At 38.1% G+C, this 12216-nt stretch overlaps 1 pseudogene; it reads left to right on the forward strand.

Moving 5' to 3' along the window:
* Positions 1-5709: 5709 nt before the first annotated feature.
* LOC113587428 lies at positions 5710-12138 on the forward strand (annotated as a pseudogene).
* Positions 12139-12216: the final 78 nt, after the last annotated feature.

The raw sequence follows: 12216 nt of genomic DNA on the forward strand, positions 1-12216 counted from the left end.
ATACATACAAACATTCATATTTTAACTGGACACAGATCAGAATGGGAAACAGAAGGTCAACTGCACAGGAGTCTTCACAGTGCACAGGCACAGGATTCCTCATCCTTTCCGAGAGTTTTGTTGTGTTATAGATTTAAATAATCCTGTAGATCTTGGTCTGTATCAGTGTGAAGGAAATAATGGCGGGGCATGAGCCTGGTATTCATTCAAGAGCCCAGGGTGCTGTGGGCTCAGGGCAAGTGTGTGTATATTATTATTGCTAATCACAGTGATTAGTGGTGCTGATAGTTCTAATAAGAGACAAGGGACCAACCTGGGGAGCTGACATGTAATGGTACATTAAACCTTAACGCCATAGAACTGAGAATAGATAGACAGAAAAGGGAATTAACAATGATTGGATAATGGAATGGAAGACATGTGATAAATGCATGGATTAGGTTTTCTGCATCATGTAAAGATAGTATGTTCCTAATCTTTACAATGTTCCTGAGTTGGAAAAGGGCTGTCCTAGAAATATTATTTGCATGAACAAAAGTGATTGTGTGTCTGGTGTGGTGGGAGGGGTGAGGTGACTATATTGTGACTATATGTAGCTCATGTGGCAGTGATACTTTTATATTTCATTCCTACACTGTGTGTGCAATTATTAGGCAAGAGAGTATTTTGATTATATCATCATTTTTATGTTTATTGGATTTAATCATATCATGTGATTTGTATTTGTGTAATGAGGCAGGCTGTGGCCTAAGGAGATCAACACCCTATATCAAGGCAAAATGGTTCAAAAAAGAGTTTTAACTGACTCTGAAAAGTCAAAAATTGGAGAAAACATTTTTTCAGAGGGATGCAGCACTCCTAAAATTGCTAAGATATTGGGGCGGGATCACAGAACCATCAAACGTTTTGCTGCAAATAGTCAACAAGGTCACAAGAAACACACTGAGAATAAAAGACGCAAATTAACTGCCAAAGATTTGAGAAGAACCAAACGTGAAGCAACGAGGGACCCATTATCCTCCAGTGCTGTCATATTTCAGAACTGCAACCTACCTGGAGTGCCCAGAAGTACAAGGTGTTTAGTACTCATGGCCAAGGTAAGGAAGGCTGAAACCCAACTACCACTGAACAAGACACATAAGGTGAAATGTCAAGACTGGGCCAAGAAATATCTGAAGACAGATTTTTCAAAGCTTTTATGGACTGATGACATGAGAGTGACTCTTGATGGACCAGATGGATGGGCCCGTGGCTGGAGCAGTAATGGGCACAGATGCCAGGAGGTGGAGGTGGGGTACTGCTATGGGCTGGTATTATTAAAGACGGGCTAGTTTGACCTTTTTGGTTTGAAGATGGACTCAAAACCTACTGCCAGGTTTTAGAAGACACTTTTCTTCAAGCAGTGGTAGAGGAAAAGTTCTGCATCTTTCAAGAAGACCATGATTTTTACGCAGGACAACGTTCCATTGCATGCACCGAAGTACTCCACTGCGTGGCTAGACAGTAAAGGCCTTAAAGATGAAAGAATATTGACATGGCTCCCTTCCTCACCTGACCTAAACCCTATTGAGAACTTGTGGGCCCTTCTTAAATGGGAGATTTACGGTGAAGGAAAAACAGATCTCTGAACAGTGTCTGGGAGGCTATGGTTGCTGCTGCACAAAAAGATAATTGTCAACAGATTAAGAAACTGACAAGACTCCATGAATGTGCAGAATTATTATGCAACTAAATGAAAAATAAACAAGTGAGATGGGAAAATTTCCATTTTTCATTTAGTTGCATAATAATTCTGCACACTAATAGTTGCCCAATAATTATGCACACATAGATAAGAAAGCCACACACATAAGAAAGCCAAAACCTCACTTTTGCTTTCTTAAATATTCAGGTTTGAGGTTTATTGTCACGTCCACAGACCTGAGCATTCCCTGTTGTCTTGGCAACCAAATCACTTCCGGGTTTTCATTCGTCTCCATGGTTCCTTGTCTCCTCCCCTTTCACACCAGCTGTTCCTAGTTTGTCCCTGATTGTAGTGTTATAAAAACCCCGTCCCTACGTATCTTGTTTGTTGGTCATCGTCTTTGTCTTAGAGTGTCTTTCATAGTTTCTAGTAAGTTCTCGTTTGGTCTCTATCATTGTGTTTCTAGTCCGATCTCATTTGTTCTCCGTGTTTAGTGTGATCTCGTTTGTTCTCCGTGTTTAGTCCGATCTCATTTGTTCTCTGTGGTTACCCTTGCTGCATGTTGCTTTCCTTGTTTAGTTCTGTATCTTTGTCATCAATATTGTTTGTTCATCTTACGTAGCCTGGTTCTGTGTTGTTCCCGTTTGTCTGTCTTTATGCTCACCGTTCTGTTAGTCTTTCCTTAATGTTTTATTCCCTTGTTGCCAATTTCTCACCCTCATCTTGTTATCATATTATTCTTCTGTTAGCCTGTTTGTTCTTCATTCTATTCTGTATTGTTACTCTATGTCGATTATTAAACTTATTATTTATTTATTCTCTTCAATCAGTTTGCTTTGTTATGGCATCATCACTTCGCACTTGTTTGCTCTCCACCCCCTCCCACGTTACATTTATTAACATTTTGGATTGACCGAGAGCACCGTAGTTGTTCAATAATAAAATGAATTCTTAAAAATACAACTTGCCTAATAATTGTGCACACAATGTATATTACTTTACTTCTGTATTATACTTTGTGCTCATAATTAATCTGTGTTTAAATATTATGAAAAGTTCATGCTTTGGCTATGTGTGAGAGGGCCTCTTTTCCAGTGTTTGCAAGCGAGTGCACCATAGTAGGCTGGGCATGACCTTCACCACACTGGAACAGAGAAAATGCAAGGACTGCTAGCCCCTGAAGGAAGCTGTAACCCTCCTGTTTGTAACTTTGCAGAAATGTAAAATAAGTATCGCATGTCTCTTTTTGTAGCCAATAGGACCAATGAATGGTGACAGCTCCCATGTCAGGACCTTTACATTTTCATGTTTGAAGTGCCTTCTTTGGAGACAGTTTATGCTGAATAAACATATCCTCCCAGACTGTAAGTGCTAAAACTTTACTAATACTTTTTGTTTCTTGATCAAGGCTAAAAACACTAATATCTACCACACTCAAATGAAATAAGGGAATGGTCTTAGATGGCATTAGACCAGGGTAGTATGACTATGTTCTTTATGTCTGTCATATATCATTACAAATCAAGCGTACATCCACCAGAGTGAATGGGTTGTCCTATACATTGAGACCAGTTGATTCTAGTATGGAAATAAAAGCCAATCTCAAAGGGTCTTTGACACTATCAAAGTGAATGTTGAAATCACCAACTATAACAGCTCTTTCTACCAAACTAACTAAAATTAAGACAAGAAATCAGTAAACTCATTATTAAATTCTGAATAAGGCCCAGGTGGACTTTAGATACCAATCAGCAAAAAGTCCTGAGAGGGCTTTTTTTGGTTGGCTACACCATTTATGTTAATAAAAAGAATTTAAAAGGACTTGAAATCACAACCTGTTGTTTTTCTTGTTTATGCCTAATGTGTCATTATAAAAAACTGCAGTGCCATCTCCGCAGCCAGTTAGACAAGGGTGGTGTACGTATCTGTAGTCAGAAGTTTCCTGCATTTAAAGCTGTGTACTCATTTGGCCTGATCAAAGTTTCTGTTGGACAGAGTATATTAAATCTATGATCAGTGAATTAATTTATTCTAAGCGCATTAGGGATCTAATATTTAGTAATCCTAATTTTAGATGAAAGGTGCTGTACTGTGTGTCTTTTAATACTAATTATGTTAAGACTTTGTTTGTTTGTTTTCTATATTTCTGCTTAGCTCGGGAAACAGACACAGTGTCAATATGGTGACATGTCTTGGCGATCAGCAGATGGTCAGTTTAGCCTCTTTGTCTGCTGCCTGGACTTCTGGATTCTGTTCCTGATCCTGTCATAAGACTTATGTCATAAGACTTAGGCTACAGGAAAGGAGATTAGCACCATCACTAGTAGGATGGATAGCATCGCACTTTAAAAGGCCAGGCTTACCCTTAAACATAATTCTACAAACCCTGCATTGTTTTGTGACCACCACTTGGACATCCATCAGTTCAGCGAAGATAACTGGCTGTAAGTTAGAGCACACTACAGCAATGGAAATCACCTTTACTAATCAACACACTTCCACAGTATTACTCTTAGTAATCTCCTAGTGGCAAAGGCATTGGCTCCTATGTGAATTACTGTCTTAGGGAACCTATGCTTGCCTAAGATTTTAAGATTACCTGCAATGTCAAGCACTCTGGCTCCCAATATACAGATAACTACTGCAGCTGGTGTCCGTAAAACCCTATTTAATTTTATGTGCCACAGAGTAGAGTACCCTATAACCAGAACTCTTTCTGAGAGGGCACCCACTGAGAAGCCACACAAATTTACATTTACAGCATTTAGCTGACACTTTTATCCAAAGTGACTTACAATTATGAATACAAGTTGAACATGTAATGCAACAGTGGCAACTTTGGCCATGGTGGGGTTTAAATTGGCAACCTTCTGAGTACTATTCATGTACCTTAACCACTGAGCTACCACTGCCCATAATGGAAGTTGTGTGGTGTAATTTCACCGTGATTTCACCATGACGTCAACCCAGGCATGCTGCTGTAGGGCTGTGTTGCCGCACCTCTAGTGCTAGAATCTTCTGTCAGACTAGTAATGAATTGACAGTTCTCACAGATAAAACAGTGAAGAACTTGCCATGTTGTAGTTTCTAGTGTGAAGTGATTAGGCTAGGCCCTACATGAAATAATATTTTGACACAGGATATTTAATATCCTGAGTATATTTACAATTAAATGTGTTGGCCATTGTTCAAAGAGTACCATTGACTTGTATCATAAATAAGTAAAGATGTTCTGTTTTTTGCAGATTTCTAAAACTTTCTAAAAATCAATGACATTCTCTACATTGTTAATAGCAAGAATCTCAGACATGCCTTTGTTATACCTAGATTACATGATTGTAACACTCTTATCTGACCTACCCATTATTAGGTTTCACCAAGCTCAGAATGCCGTAGCTAGGATCCTTACCCAGCAGAATGAAGGGTCACATCATCTCTCCAAATCCCTCTACTGCCTCCATGGCCTTGCTCTTCTCTTCCTTAGGGATATGATTGTTAGATGGGCTCTTGCTCAGCCTCTTGGGTTTTCTAAAGGAATCATCCAGTTATCCCAGAAACCTAGATGAAGTCTTCCTTTACCTGGAACCCTCTCTGAAAGTCTGAGATCAACTCAAAATTGGGGGGAAAAAAAACAAAACAAAAAAAAAACACAACAATTAATCAATATCATATTCTAATATTTTATATCTCATAATTGTATGCCAGTTCTTGTTATTTTATTTATTTAATATTCTTTTTTTATTTTATTTTATTTAGAATTTTATCTCTATCACGTAAAACACCTGTAAACCTATTTTATAAGTTGCTATCCAAAAAGCATTATCATTTTATATAAGAGGAATACACCTAAAGGGAATTTCAGTCAAGATAATTATTTTTGTTGGAACACGGGGAATGGTGCGCGAGTATTTGGCAACCTTTTAAAGCTCTTGTTAGTTTCGTTTTCCTTTCCGCTGTTTCATCTTAAAAGGGGACGCGCCACAGTGTACCACATAATGTTTTTATTGTTCTGGACGTCGTGGCGAATGATGGCGACCGACTCTGTTCTTAAAACCGTTGTGACAACAACGGGTCTGTCGAATACAACAGCCTTCTGGAAATTACGTCCTGCATGCCAGAAATAGATTACTTGGATGGTATCTTACAGAATAGCGAATATTTTGCTGTTATTCAACGAAACGGTCGCAAAAACATTATAGTGAGTACTAACCTGAAACTTTGCAAGACACGAGAGTGCCAGAAAAATTGTAAAGATCTGCACCTGTGCAAATTTTACATTTAGGGAGAATGCAGTAGATAAGTCAAGAAGACGAGATTGTCATCGTTCCTTTATTTTTAGGGTACATTTGGTAGCTGTTAAAGATATATTCGCTTTAAACTAAAGATAAGATGTAGTCTAAGATAGTAAAACATGACTTGTATTATTCAGATTACTATATTTAAATTATTATTGTTTTTATTCTTATTAGGCTATGATATTGTAATCAATCTGGTCTCGTGTGATATAGCTCTGACCACTTTTTTTTGCAGAGCCAGAAATACGTACATTTTGACAGTTTTGAGAAACAAATGTCCACTGGAAAAGTAAGGTCAACTCTTGTGTTTTACCCAGCTACTTCGCCGTGTCTGCCATCTCAGTACCCTCTAGTGGGACAGAAGGTTTCCCTGTTTGTCATAAACAGATGTTCATGAGTTTGTTTCTTTTTTTTGTTTTTTTTAATGAAAATTAATTGGACCAAAAGTGACCATACTTTTGTGTGCGTCACAAATAGCAAAGAAAACTTGCCTGTATGTTTTTTTTTTTTTTTTTTTCTTTTTTTTTTTCTTTTTTTTCTTTTTTTAGGCAGCAAGGCATTTGTGATTCTCCAACATCAGGTCATCAAACAATCAGCACTCAGTAGCAGTAGTAGACATGCTAGCGTCCTACTGCCCAAAACCTGTTATCAGATGGGTTCTCACATGTGCTCCCAAAATATTCTACATTTTATCTCTAAAATAACACTAACAATTGACAGCTTCAAGACTATATACAGTTATGTGCAAAATAATAGTGGTCTAACATCACTGATGTATTTAATTACTGATTTTTGCAGAAAAGATACAACATGGGAACAAATTCATGACTAAGTGTAGACGTTGGCAACCAACAGATTCAACAGTCATGACATGCATGCTGCTAATTGGGTGTAATTGACTCATTTAATGAAAGGGGCATGTTCAAATTAATAGCAGTGGAGTTCAATTAGTGAGATCATTCATTCTATGAAGAAACAGGTGTCAATTATGACCCTTATTTAAAGAAGGAGGGCAGCAAATGTTGTACCTGCTGGTTTTAGCCCTTGCTCAGTGAGTTCCAGACATTGTACCAAAGGAGAAAGAACTTTGATCAAGAAGTTGATTGAACATATAAAGAAGTGCAGAAAATAATTGGCTGCTCAGCTAAAATGATCTCTAATGCTTTAAAATGGCAAACAAAACCTGAAACACGTAGGAAAAAAAATACTACCATCTGCGTAGATCATAGAATAACAAGAATGGCAAAGAAGCATCCAATGATCTGCTCCAGGGAAATCAAAGAAGATCTTCAGTTACCTGTGAGTATTGTAACAATCAGAAGATGCCTATGTGAAGCCAAACTATTTGCAAGAAACCATTGTAAAGTACCTTTACTGAAAAAAAGCAGTGTTGAAAAGGTTACAGTTTGCCAAAGAACACACTGACTGGCCTGAAGAGAAGTAGCACATTCTATGGACAGATAAGAGCAAGATTGTTCTTATTGGGTCTAAAGGCCACAGACAGCTTGTGAGACAACCCATAAACACTGAATTCAAGCCACAGTACACTGTAAAGACTAAAACATGGAGGTGCAAGCATAATCGTTTGGGGATGTTTCTCATACTTTGGAGTCGGACCCATTTATCACATACCAGGCACCATGGACCAGTTTGAATATGTCAAAATACTAGAAGAGGTCATGTTGCCTTATGTTGAAGAAGAAATGCCCTTGAAATGGGTGTTTCAGCAGGACAACGGCCCCAAACACACCAGCAAGCGGGCAACATCCTGGTTCCAGACCAACAAGATCGATTGTTATGAAGTGGCCAGCCCAATCCCCAAATCTAAATCCGATTGAGAATTTGTGGAGTGACATCAGAAATGGTGTTTTTGATGCAAAACCCAAAAATGCAGAAGAACTGTGGAATGTAGTCCAGTCAGTTTGGGCTGGAATATCTGTTTGCAGGTGTCAGATGTTAGTTGACTCCATGCCACACAGATGTAAAGCAGTTATCAGAAATAAAGATCATACAACTAAATATTAGTTCAGTGATCAACAGAAAAGCTAAATCTGTAAACAATTTTCAGTTTATACTGTAAACATTTGAGTTTGTAAATGAAAATAAAGACACTGCTATTTATTCTTTTTTCTTCATTTTCAGTTTAAAAATTGATATTTCGTTCATGTTTTCTTTTGCAATTAAATGTGCAGTGCTCCTAGTGCCTTTGTGTATATGGAAATAAATGCTATTATGAGGATTGAGCTTTTTCCCAGTTGTTTTAAACAAGTAAGTCATGTTGCCCAGTGTATTTTACATAATTTTTATACCACATGTGATGTAGTTCTAGTGAAGAACAGGCCATGGGTTGTTTCTTAGTTGCTTTGGACTCTCTGATAAAACAAGTGACAACTGGGTCACACTTTAACAGTGTCATAGTTATATTTTTAGAATTTTTTAAATGGTTGGATGATCCCACATTTTATTAGTTAAAATAATCATTCTTAGCTGGAATCCACCATTTACATAAATATGTTGTTATACCCCTTTGTGTGTACTACTAACTTAGCTAGCTAGATACCTAGTTTGCTAGCTAAATATGTACAGGTAAGCCCAACATGATTCATATCCATGGCATGGCATTCAAATCCATTTGATTTATAGTACATTTTTAGTTGACCAGTAGCTTTTGTTCTGGCTAGAAATGACATAAGTGACAAAAGATGGTAAGATGTGCTACAGAGAGAAAATATTAACTGTTTCTATGTTTTTACATTTCTCTTAAATACCTTGAACAAAATTATTTGTGCTGTGCTGGATATTAGTGTTCTTTTAGCCTTGACCAGGAAACTCAAAAAGGTTTTAGCAGTCACATCTAGGGAGAATGGTTTATTCAACATAAACCATCTCCAAAGAATGCACTTGGTTGGGTGTATCATTAACTTCTCAAAGTCTTTATCTTTTGTCACTTGTGACTGTCATTTCCAGAAACATGTTGGTCAAATAAAATTCACCATGGTTATGCATAGTTTTGTGTTTAACTACAATTACTCAATGAACAATGGCAGTTAGTTTGAAAGCAGACACAGCAAATACATGCATATCACTGTAACGTGGAGCGTTAAGGAGGCGAACGCATGTGCGGAGAGGAGCGAGATTGAATTGGGGCAAATCCAGAATCAGTGTCGTTAAAGCAGTCCAGGGTCAAAGTGCCGACATGGAAAGCATGGGGATACATGATTAAATGGGATGAGGGCTAGGATGCACGAGTAACAAAACACAGAGGCTCAAAATAAACACACGGAAGCAAACGGGAGCAGGCTATAACATAAACTAGGAAACACAGAGTCTAGCTGAACACAAAGACACAGAGTACAAAGAAACCACCATAAGAATAAACATGCAAACACAATGAACTAACCACTTACAATAACTCAAAGACCAGCAAAAACACAGGGAACAAGACGTGGTTTAAATACATGAACTTAACGAGGGACAGGTGTGGAAAATCAATGAGGGGCAGAGAAAAGAAACTAAGGCAGGGAGTGCAGGAAAACAGAAGACAGGGAAACCATGACAACAGGGACGCCAGGAGGGTGGCTATTATTACTCACTGTGCCTAGTATTACTCACTGCTTGCCAGCTGTTGTTAGCTAGATTGAAAAGTGGCTATAGAGCTGCCTACCAAGATAAGAATATAACCACAATTAATCATTAATCTTGCATCCCTTCATATTACAATATCACTACACCCACATGAAACTAAAGTATGTTCACACACCTACCTCTTGCCTCTGTAACTACTGGGAATTGAGGTTATTTACCACAAATGCACCACCGTTTGTTATCTAAACTGAAATGTGGTTACCTAGATTCCTTGTCAAGCGTGTTTCAACATTGGGACTCAGGCAGGAAGTGAAAATGCTTCCACTACACATGCTAGCCAGGTAGTCTGGCAACAAAATACATCTAAAAAAATCATGGGCCTTCCTTTTAAAATAGTCTAATAATAAAATCCTGCTTGTGATGTTAATTACTTAATAGTTTTACAAATCTACTCCCTCCTGAAATTTGGGTACACACATCCCTCTAGCAATTAACCAAACCTAGTTTTATGTGTTTGCTTAAATCTATGTAGTGGCAACTCACTTTCAAAATTAGCATTTTTGACAGAACCATTCTATTAACCATTGACTTGCAGGTTTGTGTGTCCTATAACAAAGGTAGTGGTGAGTATGGAAACTATCCTGATAAAGAAGCGTGCAACAGACTCCATGTCTGTGAAAACTACATCAGAGGGATCTGTGAGGACACTGAGTGCAGTCGATCCCACGACTTCTACGAGCCTCATCCAATGAAAACCCTCCAGGGCAAGGGAGTGCCCAGTCAGCTGATGGGGTCTCTCTATTTGGTCTATCGGAATATTCTGGCTCTGAGGCACCGCAACACTGCCAGGGATGAAACTGTCAAAGACAACACCAAGTCCAGAAACAAGGGCAAAGTGCCAGAGTCCTTAAAGAGTTATGCAGGTAACAACAGAATATTCATGATGTGTTCCTTTCATGTATTATTTTATTCTAGCATTGTTAGACATGTTTGATGACCCTAAATCTTTGATTAAACATTACATAAAATGAAGATTAAGCTTTTGTTTATACAACAAAAAAACAAACAGTGTATTATTATACAGACATAAAACATGTAATTACTGTGTGCACTGCCTCTGTTCTTTTATTACAGAAAACATTATTTGCCTCTCATTTATCAAAGGCTACTGCAAATTTGGAGGTACATGTATTGTGTACATCTTATTGGTAATATTTATATGTATTTGTGTATTTTAATGGAGATTGTATCTGAACTTTGCTTGTTTGTCTTGTTGCTAACTAACTGCTCATTTTTAAATTTAATTACAGAGAGTCCTTCTCAGTCCTTCAGACAAGGATTACATTAGAGTGCAGGAACATTTCAAGAAGGCTTTGAAGTACAGCATTTTAAGAATAGAAAGGGTCCAGAACAAGGAATTGTGGGAGGATTTTCAGACGTGTGTAGCACATTATACTAACATCAAAAGGAACGTTATTTCAGTTCCAACAATTGCTTTCAAATTTTAATGAAATACACTGGCACATTTCCATTTAAAATCTCACTAGTAGGCTTTGTTGGCAGAGTTGCACTAACTGTACTGAAATTAGTCTGAAACTTTCTTTTTTTCCTATTCATATTTTTAGAAAAAGGGCACGAATGAAAAAAGCAAACAAGGACATGAAATATGGTGAGGGGGAGCGTTTGTTATTCCATGGCACCAAATCCTCACTCATTGATGCTATATGCCGCGAGAACTTTGACACGAGAGTATCTGGAGCCAATGGAACAGTATATGGGCAAGGTGAGAAAGTGATTTTGCATCTACGATGCCAGTTTGATTGCTGCATCACATTTATAATATCGTTTTTTTGTTTGTTTTTTACAGGCAGTTACTTTGCCAGAGATGCAAAATATTGCCATAGTTACACTGATAAATGTGGTTGGAAATCCATGTTTGCATGCAGGGTACTTGTTGGACAGTACACTAAGGGAGAATCCCACTATCGCCGACCTCCAGCCCGAGATGGAGCAGGCGGACCTTATGATAGTTGCGTGAATGACGTCCAGGACCGCACCATTTATGTGGTGTTCGAAAGGCCCCAGGTCTACACAGAATTCTTGATTACCTACAAGGAGGACACATTCACTGGTGCTTATGGTGGCTCAGTAAACTCAGTGAAGCCTAGCTTGTCAGGTTATGCAGTTCACTTTGAGGGTGCTAAAGACCTAAACACTGGGTCATCTTATAACTCTAACTCTGCCACTACGACATCTCAGAGCTTAGCCAACGATTTGCAAAAATCACTATCTGACTGCAGTCTCGGCTCAGAGTTGGGTGCTGATGATTTTGACAATTATTTTTTCAAGACCCTAAGTTTATACAATGGTCGTTCTTCAGCTTCTAACCTTGCTTCCTCCTTTTCAAGCTCCTCAAGATTCTCCTTCAACCATACCATTTCCTCTTCTTTATACAACACACAAAGGCCAAGAGTAAGCACAAACCCCCAGCAAGCAACAGGGTATAGAAAACCTTCATCACCCAAACGTGCACAAAAATCAGATTGTGAAATCAGATTTAAGTTGTATGATTAATGACTGAATGGTCATTCTAAAAATGGTTGAATTATTGTAATTTTATTATTGTATGGTAATTGTTCTAAGATTCAATTT

This window comes from Electrophorus electricus, chromosome 2 (genome assembly GCF_013358815.1).
Source record: "Electrophorus electricus isolate fEleEle1 chromosome 2, fEleEle1.pri, whole genome shotgun sequence".
In the NCBI taxonomy this organism is placed as follows: Eukaryota; Metazoa; Chordata; class Actinopteri; order Gymnotiformes; family Gymnotidae; genus Electrophorus; species Electrophorus electricus.